This window comes from Balaenoptera borealis (assembly GCF_965194805.1).
Source record: "Balaenoptera borealis genome assembly, chromosome: 1".
NCBI classification, from domain to species: domain Eukaryota; kingdom Metazoa; phylum Chordata; class Mammalia; order Artiodactyla; family Balaenopteridae; genus Balaenoptera; species Balaenoptera borealis.
Genome location: NC_138860.1, coordinates 144,697,475 through 144,716,093, shown reverse-complemented (window position 1 = coordinate 144,716,093; position 18,619 = coordinate 144,697,475). Strand labels below are relative to the sequence as shown.

General features: G+C 35.3%; 1 protein-coding gene across 5 annotated transcripts in view; it reads right to left on the bottom strand.

Moving 5' to 3' along the window:
- The window catches only part of OMA1 (OMA1 zinc metallopeptidase), a 92,745-nt gene that overhangs the window by 34,758 nt on the left and 39,368 nt on the right, over nucleotides 1–18,619 (bottom strand). The gene's annotated exons all lie outside the window — the stretch shown is intronic.

Below are 18,619 nucleotides of genomic sequence, written 5' to 3'. Positions count from 1 at the left end.
ACACAAGCTTTAAATGACACAATAGACCAGATAGATTTAATTGATATTTATAGGACATTCCATCCAAAAACAGCAGATTACACTTTCTTCTCAAGTGCACACAGAACATTCTCCAGGATAGATCACATCTTGATTCACAAATCAAGCCTCGGTAAATTTAAGAAAACTGAAATCATATCAAGCATCTTTTCCGACTACAGTGCTATGAGATCAGAAATCAATTAAAGGGAAAAAACCGTAAAAAACACAAACACATGGAGGCTAAACAATACGTTATTAAATAACCAAGAGATCACTGGAGAAATCAAAGGGGAAATCAAAAAATACCTAGAGACAAATGACAATGAAAACATGACAATCCAAAACCTATGGGATGCAGCAAAAGCAGTTCTAAGAGGGAAGTTTATAGCAATAAAATCCTACCTCATGGAACAAGAAAATTCTCAAATAAACAATCTAACCTTACACCTAAAAGAACTAGAGAAAGAAAAACAAAGAAAACCCAAAGTAGTAGAAGGAGCTAACACCCATCCTTCTCAAACTCTTCCAAAAAATTGCAAAGGAAGGAACACTCCCAAACTCATTCTACGAGGCCACCACCACCCTGATACAAAAACCAGACAACGATACTACAGAAAAAGAAAATTACAGACCAGTACCACTGATGAATATAGATGCAAAAATCGTCAACAAAATACAAGAAATGGAATCAACAACATATTAAAAGGATCATACACCATGATCAAGTGGGATTTATCCCAGGGATGCAAGGATTCTTCAATATACGCAAATCAATCAATGTGATACACCATATTAACAAATTGAAGAATAAAAAGCATATGATCATCTCAATAGATGCAGAAAAGCTTTTGACAAAATTCAACCCTTTTTGATAAAAAAGTTATGATAAAAACTCTCCAGAAAGTGGGCATAGAGGGAACCTACCTCAACATCATAAAGGCTATATACGACAAACCCACAGCAAACATCATTCTCAGTGGTGAAAAACTGAAAGCATTTCCTCTAAGATCAGGAACACGACAAGGATGTCCACTCTCACCACTATTATTCAACATAGTTTTGGAAGTCCTAGCCATGGCAATCAGAGAAGAAAAAGAAATAACAGGAAGTCAAGTTGGAAAAGAAGAAGTAAAACTGGCACTGTTTGCAGATGACATGATACTATGCACAGAAAATCCTAAGGATGCCACCAGAAAACTACTAGAGCTAATCAATGAATCTGGTAAAGTTGCAGGATGCAAAGTTAATGCACAGAAATCTCTTGCATTCCTATACACTAACAACAAAAGATCAGAAAGAGAAATTAAGGAAACAATCCCATTCACTACTGCAAGAAAAAGAATAAAATACCTAGGAATAAACCTACCTAAGGAGGTAAAAGACCTGTACTCAGAAAACTATAAGACACTGATGAAAGAAATCAAAGATGACACAAACAGATGGAGAAATATACCATGTTCTTGGATTGGAAAAATCAACATTGTGAAAATGACTATACTACCCAAAGCAATCTACAGATTCAAAGCAATCCCTATCAAATTATGAATGGCATTTTTTACAGAACGAGAACAAAAAATCTTAAAATTTGTATGGAGACACAAAAGACCTCGAGTAGCCAAAGCAGTCTTGAGTGATAAAAACGTAGCTGGAGGAATCAGACTCCCTGACTTCAGACTATACTACAAAGCTACAGTAATCAAAACAATATGGTACTGACACAAAAACAGAAATATAGATCAATGCAACAGGATAGAAAGCCCAGAGATAAACCCACACACCTATGGTCAACTGATCTATGACAAAGGAGGCAAGGATATACAATGGAGAAAAGACAGTCTCTTCAATAAGTGGTGCTGGGAAAACTGGACAGCTACATGTGAAAGAATGAAATTAGAACACTCCCTAACATCATACACAAAAATAAACTCAAAATGGATTAAAGACCTAAATGTAAGACCAGACACTATAAAACTCTTAGAGGAAAACATAGGAAGAACACTCTTTGACATAAATCACAGCAAGATCTTTTTTGACCCACCTCCTAGAGTAAATGGAAATAAAAACAAAAATAAACAAATGGGACCTAATGAAATTTAATAGCTTTTGCACAGCAAAGGAAACCATAAACAAGATGAAAATACCACCCTCAGAATGGGAGACAATATTTGCAAATGAAGCAATGGACAAAGGATTAATCTCCAAAATATATAAACAGCTCATGCAGCTCAATATTAAAAAAAAAACAAAACCCAATCCAAAAATGGGCAGAAGACCTAAATAGACATTTCTCCAAAGAAAACATACAGATGGCCAAAAAACACATGAAAAGCTGCTCAACATCACTAATTATTAGAGACATGCAAATCAAAACTACAGTGAGGTATCACCTCACACTGGTTAGAATGGGCATTATCAGAAAATCTACAAACAACAAATGCTGGAGAGGGTGTGGAGAAAAGGGAACCCTCTTGCACTCTTGGTGGGAATGTAAATTGATACAGCCAGTATGGATGGAGAACAGTATGGAGGTTCCTTAAAAAACTAAAAACAGAAGTACCATATGACCCAGCAATCCCACTACTGGGCATATACCCAGAGAAAACCATAATTCAAAAAGACACATGCACCCCAATGTTCACTGCAGCACTATTTACAATAGCCAGGTCATGGAAGCAACCTAAAGGCCCACCGAAAGACAAATTGATAAAAAGATGTGGTACATATATACAATGGAATATTACTCAGCCATAAAAAGGAACGAAATTGGGTTATCTGTAGAGACATGGATGGATCTAGAGACTGTCATACAGAGTGAAGTTAGTCAGAAAGAGAAAAACAAATATCTTGTATTAACGCATAATATATGTGGAACCTAGAAAAATGGTACAGATGAACCGGTTTGCAGGGCAGAAATAGAGACATAGATGTAGAGAACAAACATATGGACACCAAGGTGGGAAAGCGCGGGGGATAGAGGGGGGTGGGGGGATGAATTGCGAGATTGGGATTGACATACATACATTAATATGTATGAAATAGATAACTAATAAGAACCTGCTGTATTAAAAATAAAATTAAAAAACAAAAACAATAAGTGAAATAAGCCAGTCTCAGAAGGACAAATACTACACAATTCCACTTATATGAATGAGGTATTTAAAACAGTCAAATTCACAGAAGCAGAGGGTATATGGTGGTTACCAGGAGCTAGGGGTAAGGAGAAATGGGAAGTTGCTATTCAACAGGCATAAATTTTCAGTTATGCAAGATAAACAAATTCTACAGATCTGCCGTACAGTATCATGGCTATAGTTAACAGTAATGTATTATATACTTAAAATTTTGTTAGGAGGGTAGAGCTCATGTTAAATGTTCTTACCACAATAAAAAAAGAAAAAGAAGTGATAATTACAGATCAAAATACAAATATTTTTAAAATAAATATTTAGCCCATCACAAGCATAACTCGCTTGCCTCAGTAAAAATTATGGCAAAGTAAGGAATTTGTGTTTATCAAGTGTCTATAAGTACATAAAGATAGAAAGAATGAGACTTTCTAGACAACATTTCCTTTTTAAAAGAGAACTAGTAATGGCCACAGCTGTTCAAAGGAAACATAAGAAAATATGTTTTAGTAAAATACATTGGTCCTGGAATACTTTTTGAGACATTATGCTGGGGTAATGGGAAGAGACTGGGTTTTAGAACCAGAAAGACTGGGTTCAAAATACCAGTTATTTATTTTATTTAAATAATAATCACTTACATGATACTATGTTACAGATATTAATTCATTATATTAACTCATTTAATCATAACAACCTCATGAAGTAAATCCTATAATTACGCTCATTTTACAGATCAAAGAAACCAAGGCCCACAGAGGTCAAATAATTTGCTAAGGTAACACAGCCAATAAGTGACAGAGCTACAATTTGAACCCAAGGAGACCGATTCCAGAGTGTGTGACCTTGGGCCAATAATTTAGTCTGCAGGAGTCTCGAACTTATCTGTAAAAATGAAATTAAAGCAGTGGATCATTGGGATTAAATGTGGTAACTCTTGTAAAGTACCCAGCCCAGAATCTAGAACATAGTAGACACTATTTTTACTCTTCTTTTCCCCTGGTGAGCAACCACAGGCCTATGGTTATTGCAGGATCCTCAGTACGATCATAAGTGATGATGTCGTGAATTTACAACTAAAGAAGGATCTAGTTTATTCAGCCTATAATATCAATATGCAAGAATGAGCATTAGGGGATATATTAATTGACAATTTGCTACTATTCAACTAAAAACTCATATTCATAAGAGTACAATAGTATAAGAGCTATTCTTATAATCTGAACACTTCCCAAGATCAAAACAATATTAGAGAAAAATATATGATTAGACCTAGACCTAAGTACACCCTACCTGTAGCCAAAATTTTCATTAGAAGTACAAAGAAGAAAAGTGTCTCTGAATTGTGCTCTTTCTATTCACCTAGACTCTCCAACCAAACTCCTGCCAGCCATCACCCTCTCCAAGAGGTAAATTCTGACACTAGCAGTTCTGAATTTTTTTTTGGAATGGCATTAACACCCTACACTTGTCCCAGTCATTCTGGCATTCTCTCCTCTATTCCATGTAGACATGTGGTAAATAAAACAGCCATCTGAAATAATACTACAAAGGACTGTGGGAGAAGGGTAACTGGACTCCTAGATGTAGAAGAATACACTGAGGCTATTTTAAAATTAGATTTAAAGGAACTAAAACAGATATAAAAATGGTCATCTTAGGGGCAATACTGCAGATGGCCAAAATTGTTCCTAGCAGGTTAAAGTATGATAAAAAGTTCCATTTCAGAAATAGAACGGAAAAACTTTACTACATGTGAGCCCTTTGACAAGTTACTTGCTTTCTCTATCCCTCAGTTTCATACGTAAAAACGAACCTATACTTCACAGGGTTGCTATGAAGATTAAAAGAGTTAGCATATTTAAAACACTCAGAACATGTGCAGCACATAAAGAAATGTTAACCAATATTATTATCATTGTTGTCAAAATCATCATCAGTATTATCAGCACTACAGTAATCACTGTCATCATCATCTACCAGGGAACTAGTTTGTTTCAGTCTCTCACTTTAACAGGTTCATTTTCCCAATACTGCTGATGGATGACATTGCCTGTTAAAGCTCACTTTACTTCTTGTCTAAACAACATTTTTCTAGTCAATAATTAAAAAGAGCTCTTTTCCAACTAAATGTGATATAGTCTTGGGATGGTTACAGCTAAACCATCCTCAATATATGCCAATCTCTCTTATTTAAAAAGAAAGAAAAAACCTTGACTTATCAAAACTATCTTAAGTACCCTAACAAAGAGGAAAAATGAGACTGCCATTATTTTATAATTCATTTCATTTTAAAATTTTCTGCGTCTTTTGATTTCCAACATGTCAGTTCATCATCAACATAATTTTAATAGATTTTCATGTATTTATTTTTTTTCTCTATCCTAAAGTTTTATCATAAGATTCAATACTAGTGCTGAAATCATAGGAACTAAAAACATTAAACACAAAAGCTTGTCTCATTTCTCTAGGTGGAACAATTAGGTTCAAAATGAGATGTAATGCATAATATTTGCATTATGAAAGTTTACTTCATAACACACCAAGTAAGTGAAATGTTCTCATTTATTATTTTTTCTTTCTTAAATGAATCACTGAAAAAGAACCGAAGATATTAACCCAAATAGAACACAAAGATAGTTTGCTATGAAGAAGGCTCAGATTACTAACCTGGAAAACTCTGAGACCTGAATTCTAGCCCTGGCTTTTGCTACTAACTAGCTGTATGCTATTAGACAAATCACTGCAACTCTTTGGACCCTAATTTCCTAACCTGTAAAAGGAGAAGGTGGATCAGATAATCGCCAATTTTCCTTCCTGCTCCAAAAGTCTGTGATTCTATAACCTATTATTTTACAGAAAATTTAGAATTTAGAATTTTCTCTTATTCCTGCGATGAAAGTAGATTTTTGCTTAATACTTATTTCCCTCACTAGATGGTGCTATCTGCATAGTTATTCAGGTTACTTGAAGAAATAACCCAGCTATGTCTCTCAAGAGGGGCACTTACAAGCTTTTGGGGCTGGACTCCTCTCTCTGGAGAGCTTTCCAGGCCACTATAGTATATTTAATATCCCTGCCCCCTCCATGCCCATTAAACACCAGTAATCCTACCTCCCAGTCACTGTGACAATCAATAACAATCATATACAGTGCCCTAAGAGGCCGTCCCCTAGCGTAGAACCACTAAAAGAAAATTAGTTTTCTTTCTCATCTTTAAGAAACAGATATTCAAAATATATATATATGATTTAGTTTTTTGTGAAATCAAATAAAAGTCATTTCTCTAAATGACTGTAAAGTGTCAAATTCTCTTTACAGTGACAAATGAATACACACACAACAAAATCAAATACTTCACGGGACACCTTTTTTTCAGCTGATAACTGGACAGCTCGTTGTTATTCTGCACTTGGGACACCTCAGTCCTACCAGTTTTTATAACTATATTTTTCATTCTGATTATTTATGTAATGATAAAATAAATATCTCATAAATGAAAAATTAAAACTACAACTATAAAAATGTAAAGATACAAAATAAACTCACAGCCAACAGCAGAGCAGATATAGAGTATCTCTAGAGGAGGCAAGCTGCATATTTTGAAAGAGGTCTCATGAGTAACTTGAGTTTAATGAATTTTCCATATTGTTTAGCTCTTGGCCTTAAAATCTCATAAACCAATGGGACAGCACATGACCAACAGATCCATCTCTCAGGAACAGTTCCCATTAATCAAGCTCACAAGATTGACATAAAATAAGAATGCCAACTTACTAGTTTACAGCAGTAACTATAACTGCCCAAACTACAAGGGCACAGGGCATTTGTGTCAAGTCAGCATGTTCTCTCCCTCGTAGGCATGGTACAAAGGAAGCCAGACTATAATCAGAAGGTTGCCTAATAAGGATGGAATTAGGAATAAGAGAATTATGTGATCTGAATACTAAATGGCAAGAAGTCAAAGGAGTCTGATGCATCAGTGTCCAAAAAGAGGACATAAGCCACAAATAAGAATCAAATTCAGGATGTTCAAATTAACCTTTGAGGTAAATGCGATCATTATTGCTATTTTTCAGAGTAGAAAATAGACTTGAAGGTTAAAGGATTTACCTACTCATGTCGAGGAGACAAGAGTTCAAACCACAGGTCTGACTCTGGAGTCCAAGGTCCCGACCGCTATGCTGGATAAGGTATAAAATCCTAAAATTGCTAACGAGAAGTCTCTACCTACTTTTCAGTTTTATCTCTTGACACTGGTGCTCTTGAATACTACCTACATTTTAGCCATACAGAATTTTCAACCCCTGGACTAGACCATCATTTCTGTTGCCTTTGAACATGCTGCCTGCCATGCCAAAAACACACCCATCAACATCTTCACCAGGCTAATTACCACTTGTGTAACTATTGTGTATCCCTACATTGTAGTAAATGGTAGGCACACACTAAATATATGCTGAGCTAATAAATGAAAATTAACCCAATAGGTCAGAGAAAAGCTATGTACATCACTTAAAGAAAGTGACATCTGGGCCTCAAAAATCTGTCTTCTAATTGCTTGAATTAACAAATAGGAAAGAGAATGTGCCAGTCAGAAGTAGGGGGTTATTCAGCCCAGAAACTGAAGAATCTGGTGGAAATGCTGGCCAGTGACCATCTAAGTCTCACCTTGAGAAAGTGAGCATCCTAGCTCACTGAACCTGCCTCTTATTTGCGGCATGGGGGAGAACAGAATGCAGGTGAGTATGATTGGAGTCAATGAAAGCTATTAACGAGGCTGTGCAGACGCTGATAGTGGAAATGGAAACATAATAAGATACATTTTATACAGAGAACAACCAGGACTTGGTGAAAGATTACATGCAAATGATAAAGAAGAGGGAAGTACTAAGGAGGACTCCAGATTTTTTCCAAAAGCAACTGAATAGAAGGTGGCATAATCTGGGGGAAAGGAAGACTAGAAGAGAAATAGCTGTGAGGAGAAATCAAGGATTTAACATTGAATATATCAGGTTTGAGATACTTGTGAAATAGAAAGAGGAAATAACAGCAGACATTTGAATATAAATAATTAGAAGAGTCACGCTCTTAGGACTTTAACTGTATTAACTCTGTGATACAGGTCCTATTATTGTTCCTTTCATACTGATAAGGAAAACTGAAGTACAGAAGGGAAAGATAACTTGCCCAAGATCACAGAGCTAGTACTGTCTCTGGCAAAGCAGACTCTCAAGCTTAGGAAGTCTGGCCCCAGAGCTCACTCATTATCACTAGACTGTATTGCTTCCGTGGCAGCTGACTGACAGCCCCACGCTGAGGGAACTCCAGAACGGTTCACCACTTGGCATCCAGGAGAGAAGGGTTGACGTAAAAAGACTCAAGTAGAGAATTAAGTAAAAGTCTCCACAGTGAATGAGAAAACGCCCACCTCCCCTCCCAGCTCAACCCCTAAACAATTTATAAGATTCTTCTGCAAAGACACCTAAATAGCCACAGAGAAAAGACACACACATATATATATATATAGAGAGAGAGAGACATATATATATATATATATATATATATAAATTCCATATGGAAATTCCCAAAGAAAGAGCTATAATCTTACAGTGAAGTCCACTATCCCAACTTTTGCATACAGAGCTTCTGAAAAGTTTCTTAATGCCTTCTTATAAAATATGGACAGAAAATCATGAATCACAAATTTGGGGATTTACACTTCCATCCACCAAAGTAACTAGTACTGGACCTGTCCTCCCAACATGAATATCTATAAAATGGAATGAATCTAAAAGGCACACGTTTTCAAGTACTAGACAACAAGCAGGACAAGACTATGATCCTTGAGAGAAGAGAAAAACATGAGTGATTCCGAGATTTACCCCTGTTCTCTGCCTGGGGGCAGTTTCCTGACCACACCACAGGGAGGTAGAACCCAAGCAGAGAATGGTGAGCTTGACTGAGCTAAGGTATTAGAAGACAGGAGTTTAAAGCTGCAGAAGTTGCAGGAATTTGTGGGGCAAGCTGTCAGAAAGAGCTTGCCCCAGAAACTGGTGTGGAGTTTACTTGGAGATTCCTTAAACTGGATTTCATCAAAATTAAAAATGCTTGCTCTGCAAAAAAAAAATATTAAAAAAATCCATGTTAAGAAAAGATGACCCGCAGATGAAGAAAAACAATTTTCAAATCACATAACCAACAAACGACTGTATCCAGAATATGTAAAGAACACTCTAAAGTCAATAGTAAGAAAACAATCAGACTAAATCTTTTATAACAAGAAACTAATAATGCCTAAACTTAATGAGTCAAGATATTGCAAAATAAACTTATTATGTAGAAATATAGAGGTAAATAGCAAAGAGAAGTTAAGGTGATTTTCACCTCTGGGGTATAAGGCAGGGGGCAGTGAAGGTTGTTATTTCCCATTATGAGTTTATAACACTAGATTACTTTCTATGCTATAATGAAATGTGGGCTACACACACAAATAGACACATATATTTTTTAAAGGGGAGTACGGTTAATAGTATCAAATGCTACTAAGGAGAAGAACATGATAAACGTGGCAAAGTAAGCATGGGATACGACAACATACAGGTAGACAAGAAGACCTCGAGAAGTGTAACTGTGGTAGAGGGATAGCAAACTGGAGCATGGATTTTGAAATCAAACATACTCAAGTTTGAATCACGGCTTTACCATTTTGTAGCTGAGAACAAGAAAGTAACATATCTGGGCTTCAGTTCCTTTATCTATACAATAGAGATACTGATAACAACTATTTCATGGAGCTACTATAAGGATTAAATTAGGCAATGCATATAAAATACTAAGCAAAGTACTGGAACATAGTAAGTATTAAATAGCAGATAACGGTGTTATTATCTAAAAAGGTGACACAGAGTAAGTGGTAGTATAAATATAATATTTCAGGTTTTCATACTATTTCTCCCTTTGGCAGGAAAGAAATACTTGTATTCAGAGATTGCACTTTTATATCCTAAGTGCTCCATAACAAAGATGTTATCTTATCGCTATATATTCATGACTTTACATCTGTAACAATATCATATTCTCCTTTGAACTAAATAAACCATAATACCAAAAGGTCACTAGTCCATAACAAAATATTTAGTGTACTTTAGAAAATAAGATCATAGTTTCATCTATCAAGATATACTTTTTAAAAAAAATATGGCTTGCATTTATAAATAATCAAAGGAGTATCAATATTTCTTTAATAACTTCTCTAATTTCATTCCTCTTTTTTTTAATAAAATAGGAAATTTAACTTACCAACTCACCTCAAAACACAAAACTGGCATTTGATTACTCAAAGTTGTAATTTCCAAATCTGCCTGGATATCAGAATCACTTGGCAGCTCCTAAACATTTTCAGATTCAGACCTTCATCATCTAGCTACTGAATCAGAATTGCCAAGGGGGAGCCTAGAGTATGTATTTTTAAAATCTACTAATCAAACATAATAAAAGGCCATCTGCAAAAGAAGAAATAAAGGAGCCAATGAAAATGAAGCATTATGTTCAACTTGACTGCTAAGCAAGAAAATTCAAGTCTTAAAAGCAATGAGATTTCATTTTTTGTCCAAATTAACAAAAAGAGATTGAAAACAGTATTGAAGTGTGTATTAAAAAAAGGCATCCTGGGAAAATTAAAAAAAAAAAAAAAAAAAAGGCATCCTGAGTTGTCACTAGTAAGATTTGCTATTAACATTTTGAAATAACTGGGAGTATCTTTTAAAATAAAAACTGAAATGCCAGTAATCCCACCCTATAGCTATTAAAGCCCAAGGAGCAGAAGGATATGTGTATAAGGTTGCCGAATTCAGAATTATTTGTAATAAAAACAACAACCAAAAAAAAAAAAGACCAATAAATAACCCAAAAGTTCACTAATAGATACCTAATTAAATGAGTTATCCAAATTACAGAATATTAGGTAGCTATTCAAAACACTAAGCTAGGGACTTCTCCTAACAGTGATGGAGTCAAGTAGCTTATTATAGCAGACTGACGTTCCTGTCAAAAAAGATTAGAAAATCTGGATAAAATATAAATAATATTTGTTCAAAGGTATTGAAGAGTTACCAAGTCAACCAAGACTAGAAAAGCCAAAATCCCAGAAAGAAGGAAAACTCACTGAGGTGAGTCTGATCTTCTGTTTCACAATGACATCCAGCAAATCTATTAAATTTTAAGCAGTGAAGAGCAAGAAACTGAGAATACAAGCAGAAATCAAAAGAAATCCAAGCAGAAGCAGAAGGAGGTGACTACGAGCTTTTGACTGTCTATCAGGGTTAGAGAGCCAAAACTTAGAAGTCAAGATTGACAAGGCAACCAAATTTGAGAAATCAAGATTTGAAAGTATGGAGACAGAGACAACACTTGATGCCAGTTCACCAAAGTAGCTGCACAGGGCACTTTTTAAAACAAAAAGTAGATGAAAAACTGAGTAAAGATTTCAACAGTCTTATGGTGCCGTGAGAACAAAAACTGAAGTTCAGGAACCACTACAGAGAAGGAAGTCAGTATATACTCCAAGCCTTCAGTAGGCTTTGCTAGACAGTAATACCCTTATGAATGAAGGTGAACTAGAGGTAAATTGAAACTTATAAAGACTCAGCTCAGGCTCTGACTGACTGAAGTGATCTGCTCTATTCTAGTTGTCCACCAGACTACAAGGAGAATCCCCGATGATAGAAGAAATTACTGATCAGAGTCAACAGTACTGTTTATATAAAATGCCCAGTATTTAATAAAAAATAAGCAAGCATTAATTTCCAAAATACACAGACAGCTTACACAGCTCAATATCAAAAAAACAAACAACTCAACCAAAAAATGGGCAGAAGACCTAAACAGACATTTCTCCAAAGAAGACATATAGATGTCCAAAATGCACATGAAAAGATGCTCAACATCGCTAATTATTAGAGAAATGCAAATCAAAACCACAATAAGGTACCACCTCACACTGGTCAGAATGTCCATCATCAAAAATTCCACAAATAATAAATGCTGGAGAGGGTAAGGAGAAAAGGGAACCCTCCTACACTGCTGGTGGGAATGTAAAGTGGTGCAGTGACTATGGAGAACAGTATGGAGGTTCCTTAAAAACTAAAAACAGAGTTACCATATGATTCAACAATCCTGCTCCTGGGCATATATACAGAGATAACTATAATTCAAAAAGATATATGCACCCCAATGTTCATAGCAGCACTATTTACAACAGCCAAGACATGGAAGCAACCTAAATGTCCATCAGCAGATGAATGGATAAAGAAGATGTGGTGTATACACACACACACACACACACACACACACACACACGAATATTACTCAGCCATAAAAAAGAATGAAATAATGCCATTTGCAGCAACATGGATGGCCCTATAGATTATCATACTCAGTGAAGTCAGACAAAGAAAGACAAATATCATATGATATCACTTATATATGGAATCTAAAAAAATGATACAAATGAACTTATTTACAAAACAGAAACAGACTTGCAGACACAAACTTATGGTTACCAAAGGGAAGGGGGAGGGATAAATTAGGGATTTGGGATTAACAGACACACATTACTATACATATAATAGGTAAGCAACAAGGATCTACTGTATAGCACAGGGAACTATACTCAGTATCTTGTAATAACTTAATGGAAAAGAATCTGAAAAAGAATACATATATTCCATAAATATACTTCATTAAAAAAAAAACTTAATATAAAGTCATAATTAAAAAAAAATAAGCAAGCATACCAAGAAAAAGACCAAAGGCAAAAACACACAACAGAAACAGACTCAGAGATAATAAAAATAAGTTAACAAACATGAATGTTTAAAGAAACTTGTGATTAACACATTCAAGAAAATTATGACAAAATGGAGAATTTTACCAGATAATTGAAATTTATAAAAGAGAATCAAATTAAGACTGTAGATGGAAAAATATAACAGAAATTTAAAACTCAAAAATGAGTTTAATAGCAGAATGAACACAGCTGAAAATAAGATCAGTGAACCACAAGACAGGAGAGGAAAACATACATTCTGAAATGTAGAGAGATAAGGACAAAAAATTTAAGAAAAAAAAAATGCAAGAGACAAATGGAAGTATAAAAATCCCAAAGCTACAGGGGAAAAGAGAAAAATATTGCAAAAACAATATGTTAAAAAATAATGCCTGAGAATTTACCAAACTAGTGAAACATTATAAGCCACAGCAAGCACAATAAATACAAAGAAAAGCACACCTAGACACACAAACTATAAAAAAGCAAAGACAAACAGAGAATTTTAGCAGTCATGGAAAAAAAAGACCCACTGCCTTCAAAGGAACAAAAAAAAGACTGACAGCTGAAACCTGAACAGGAACAATAACTTAGAGAAAATTGAAATGTCGTCATTAACATACTGAAAGAAAATAACTGCAAATTAAAAATTTTATGCCTTGCAAAAATATTATTTTAGGAAATGTGAAATTTTGAGTAACGAAAGAAAAGGGAAGGAAACATGTGAACCCTCCAGCAGATAACAATTATAAAAACCTGATTTAAAATAATTATTTAAAGATAATGGAAAGTGTACAAAAACAGAAGCCAGAAGAGAATTTAATCTTGAAAAACTTCAACAGCAGAGATAAGACAAGAATTCTTGCTTTCTGGCCTGAAGGTGTTGCCCAGCTTCCACTGACAAAGCTGCAGAAAATGGCAACAGGCTCATCAGCCAAAGTGCCAGAGATCATAGTTCAGGGATGATAAAGCAGTGAGAAACCTAAAGGAGGAATTCTGACAATCAGGGAACTACAAAAGGAATGAGAAACTCTGTGTAAACTCCACCCAAATCCCTGACTGGCATCTAAACTACATTTAAGGCAGGGAATTACAAGGAGGGTGGGTGGGAGTTGTAGAAAAGCAAGCAAAGACCAGAGAGAAAGCGACTCTTGAAAAATAAAACTGTGGGGGCCAAATCTGTAAGTCTGCTGCCTTTTTTCTTTCTTTCTTTTTTTTTTTTTTAAACTCAGTGTACTCCTCAACCATGAGCAATTTGGATGACAAAAAGGTGAAGCCTTATGGGCTTCAAGTCAGTTAAAAGAACTGGAAGCCAGCAGCACAAATGGAAATTAAGAGGAAATCCTCAGAAGCAAGAAAACAACATGAAGGGTGAACTTCATGTTGGCTTAAATACATGATGACTGACAAATACACTATTGGAAAGTTTGTACATTTTGCCAGAAATAACTCACTATCAACCTGAAGTAGAGAGAGGGCAGACAGCAGAAGCAAGAAGAACTACAATCCTGCAGCCTGTGGAACAAAAACCACATTCACAGAAAGACAGACAAGATGAAAAGGCAGAGGGCCATGTACCAGATGAAGGAACAAGATAAAACCCCAGAAAAACAACTAAATGAAGTGGAGATAGGCAACCTTCCAGAAAAAGAATTCAGAATACTGATAGTGAACATAATCCAGAACCTCAGAAAAAGAATGGAGGCAAAGATTGAGAAGATGCAAGAAATGTTTAACAAAGACCCAGAAGAATTAAAGAAAAAACAAACGGAGATAAACAATACAATAACTGAAATGAAAACTACATTAGAAGGAATCAATAGCAGAATAACTGAGGCAGAAGAAAGGATAAGTGACCTGGAAGACAGAATGGTGGAATTCACTGCTGCGGAACACACTAAAGAAAAAAGAATGAAAAGAAATGAAGACAGCCTAAGAGACCTCTGGGACAACATTAAACACAACAACATTCACATAATAGGGGTCCCAGAAGGAGAAGAGAGAGAGAAAGGACCCGAGAAAATATTTGAAGAGATTATAGTGGAAAACTTCCCTAACATGGGAAAGGAAATAGCCACCCAAGTCCAGGAAGCGCAGCGAGTCCCATACAGGATAAACCCAAGTGAAACACGCCGAGACACATGGTAATCAAATTGGCAAAAATTAAAGACAAAGAAAAATTATTGAAAGCAGCAAGGGAAAAATGACAAATAACATACAAGGGAACTCCCATAAGGTTAACAGCTGATTTCTCAGCAGAAACTCTACAAGCCAGAGGGGAGTGGCATGATATACTTAAAGTGATAAAAGGGAAGAGCCTACAACCAAGATTACTCAACCCGGCAAGGATCTCATTCAGATTCAATGGAGAAATCAAAAGCTTTACAGACAAGCAAAACCTAAGAGAATTCAGCACCACCAAACCAGCTCTACAACAAATGCTAAAGGAACTTCTCTAAGTGGGAAACACAAGAGAAGAAAAGGACCTACAAAAACAAACCCAAAACAATTAAGAAAATGGTCATAGGAACATACATATCGATAATTACCTTAAACGTGAATGGATTAAATGCTCCAACCAAAAGACACAGGCTCACTGAATGGATACAAAAACAAGACCCTATAAATGCTGTCTACAAGAGACCCACTTCAGACCTAGGGACACATACAGACTGAAAGTGAGGGGATGGAAAAAGATATTCCATGCAATTGGAAATCAAGAGAAAGCTGGAGTAGCAATACTCATATCAGATAAAATAGAATAAAATAAAATAAAAATGTTAAAATAAAAAATGTTACAAGAGACAAGGAAAGACACTTTAAAATAAAAAATGTTACAAGAGACAAGGAAAGACACTACATAATGATCAAGGAATCAATCCAAGAAGAAGATATAACAATTATAAATATATATGCACCCAACATAGGAGCACCTCAGTACATAAGGCAACTGCTAACAGCTGTAAAAGAGGAAATCGACAGTAACACAATAATAGTAGGGGTCTTTAACACCTCACTTATACCAATGGACAGATCATCCAAAATGAAAATAAATGCGGAAACAGAAGCTTTAAATGACAAAATAGACCAGATAGATTTAATTGATATTATAGGACATTCCATCCAAAAACAGCAGATTACACTTTCTTCTCAAGTGCGCACAGAACATTCTCCAGGATAGATCATATCTTGGGTCACAAATCAAGCCTCAGTGAATTTAAGAAAACTGAAATCATATCAAGCAACTTTCTGACCACAATGCTATGAGATTAGAAATCAATTACAGGGAAAACAATGTAAAAAACACAAACACATGGAGGCTAAACAATACATTACTAAATAACCAAGAGATCACTGAAGAAATCAAAGAGGAAATCAAAAAATACCTAGAGACAAATGACAATGAAAACATGACGATCCAAAACCTATGGGATGCAGGAAAAGCAGTTCTAAGAGGGAAGTTTATAACTATACAAGCCTACCTCAAGAAACAAGAAAAATCTCAAATAAACTATCTAAACTTACACCTAAACGGACTAGAGAAAGAAGAAGAAACAAAACCCAAAGTTAGAAGAAGGAAAGAAATCATAAAGATCAGAGCAGAAATAAATGAAATATAAACAAAGAAAACAATAGCAAAGATCAGTAAAACTAAAAGCTGGTTCTTTGAGAAGATAAATAAAATTGACAAACCATTAGCCAGACTCATCAAGAAAAAGGGGGAGAGGACACAAATCAATAAAATTAGACATGAAAAAGGAGACGTTACAACAGACACAGCAGAAATACAAAGCAACCTAAGAGACTACTACAAGCAACTCTATGCCAATAAAATGGACAAACTGGAAGAAAAGGACAAAATCTTAGAAAGGTATAATCTTCCAAGACTGAACGAGGAAGAAATAGAAAATATAAACAGACCAATCACAAGTAATGAAATTGAAATTGTGATTAAAAATCTTCCAACAAACAAAAGTCCAGGACCAGATGGCTTCACAGGTGAATTCCATCAAACATTTAGAGAAGAGTTAACACCCATACTTCACAAGCTCTTCAAAAAATTGCAGAGGAAGGAACACTCACAAACTCATTCTACGAGGTCACCATCACCCTGATACGAAAACCAGACAAAGATACTACAAAAAAAGAAAATTACAAACCAATATCAATGATGAATATAGATGCAAAAATCCTCAACCAAATACTAGCAAACAGAATCCAACAACACATTAAAAGGATCCTACACCATGATCAAGTGGGATTTATCCCAGGGATGCAAGGATTCTTCAATATACGCAAATCAATCAATGTGATACACCATATTAACAAATTAAAGAATAAAAACCATATGATCATCTCAATAGATGCAGAAAAAGCTTTTGACAAAATTCAACACCCATTTATGATGAAAACTCTCCAGAAAGTGGGCACAGAGTGAACCTACCTCAACATAATAAAGGCCATATATGACAAACCCACAGCAAACATCATTCTCAATGGTGAAAAACTGAAAGCATTTCCTCTAAGATCAGGAACATGACAAGGATGTCCACCCTCACCACTATTATTCAACATAGTTTTGGAAGTCTTAGCCTCAGCAATCAGAGAAGAAAAAGAAATAAAAGGAATCCAAATTGGAAAAGAAGAAGTAAAGCTGTCACTGTTTGCAGATGACATGATACTATACATAGAGAATCCTAAAGATGCCACCAGAAAACTACTAGAGCTAACCAATGAATTTGGTAAAGTAGCAGGATACAAAATTAATGCACAGAAATCTCTTGCATTCCTATACACAAATGATGAAAAATCTGAAAGAGAAATTAAGGAAACACTCCCATTTACCATTGCAACAAAAAGAATAAAATACCTAGGAATAAACCTACCTAGGGAGACAAAAGACCTGTATGCAGAAAACTATAAGACACTGATGAAAGAAATTAAAGATGATACCAACAGATGGAGAGATATACCATGTTCTTGGATTGGAAGAATCAATATTGTGAAAATGATTATACTACTACCCAAAGCAATCTACAGATTCAATGCAATCCCTATCAAATTACCAATGGCATTGTTTTACAGAACTAGAACAAAAAAATCTTAAAATTTGTATGGAGCCACAAAGACCCCGAATAGCCAAAGCAGTCTTGAGGGAAAAAAATGGAGCTGGAGGAATAAGAGTCCCTGTCTTCAGACTATACTACAAAGGTACAGTAATCAAGACAATATGGTACTGGCACAAAAACAGAAACATAGATCAATGGAACAAGATAGAAAGCCCAGAGGTAAACCCTCGCACCTATGGTCAACTAATCTATGACAAAGGAGGCAAGGATATACAATGGAGAAAAGATAGTCTCTTCAATAAGTGGTGCTGGGAAAAGTGGACAGCTACGTGTAAAAGAATGAAATTAGAACACTCCCTAACACCATACACAAAAATAAACTCAAAATGGATTCGAGACCTAAATGTAAGACTGGACACTATAAAACTCTAGAGGAAAACACAGGAAGAACACTCTTTGACATAAATCACAGTAAGACCTTTTTTGATCCACCTCCTAGAGTAATGAAAATAAAAATAAACGAATGGGACCTAATGAAACTTCAAAGCTTTTGCACAGCAAAGGAAGCCATAAAC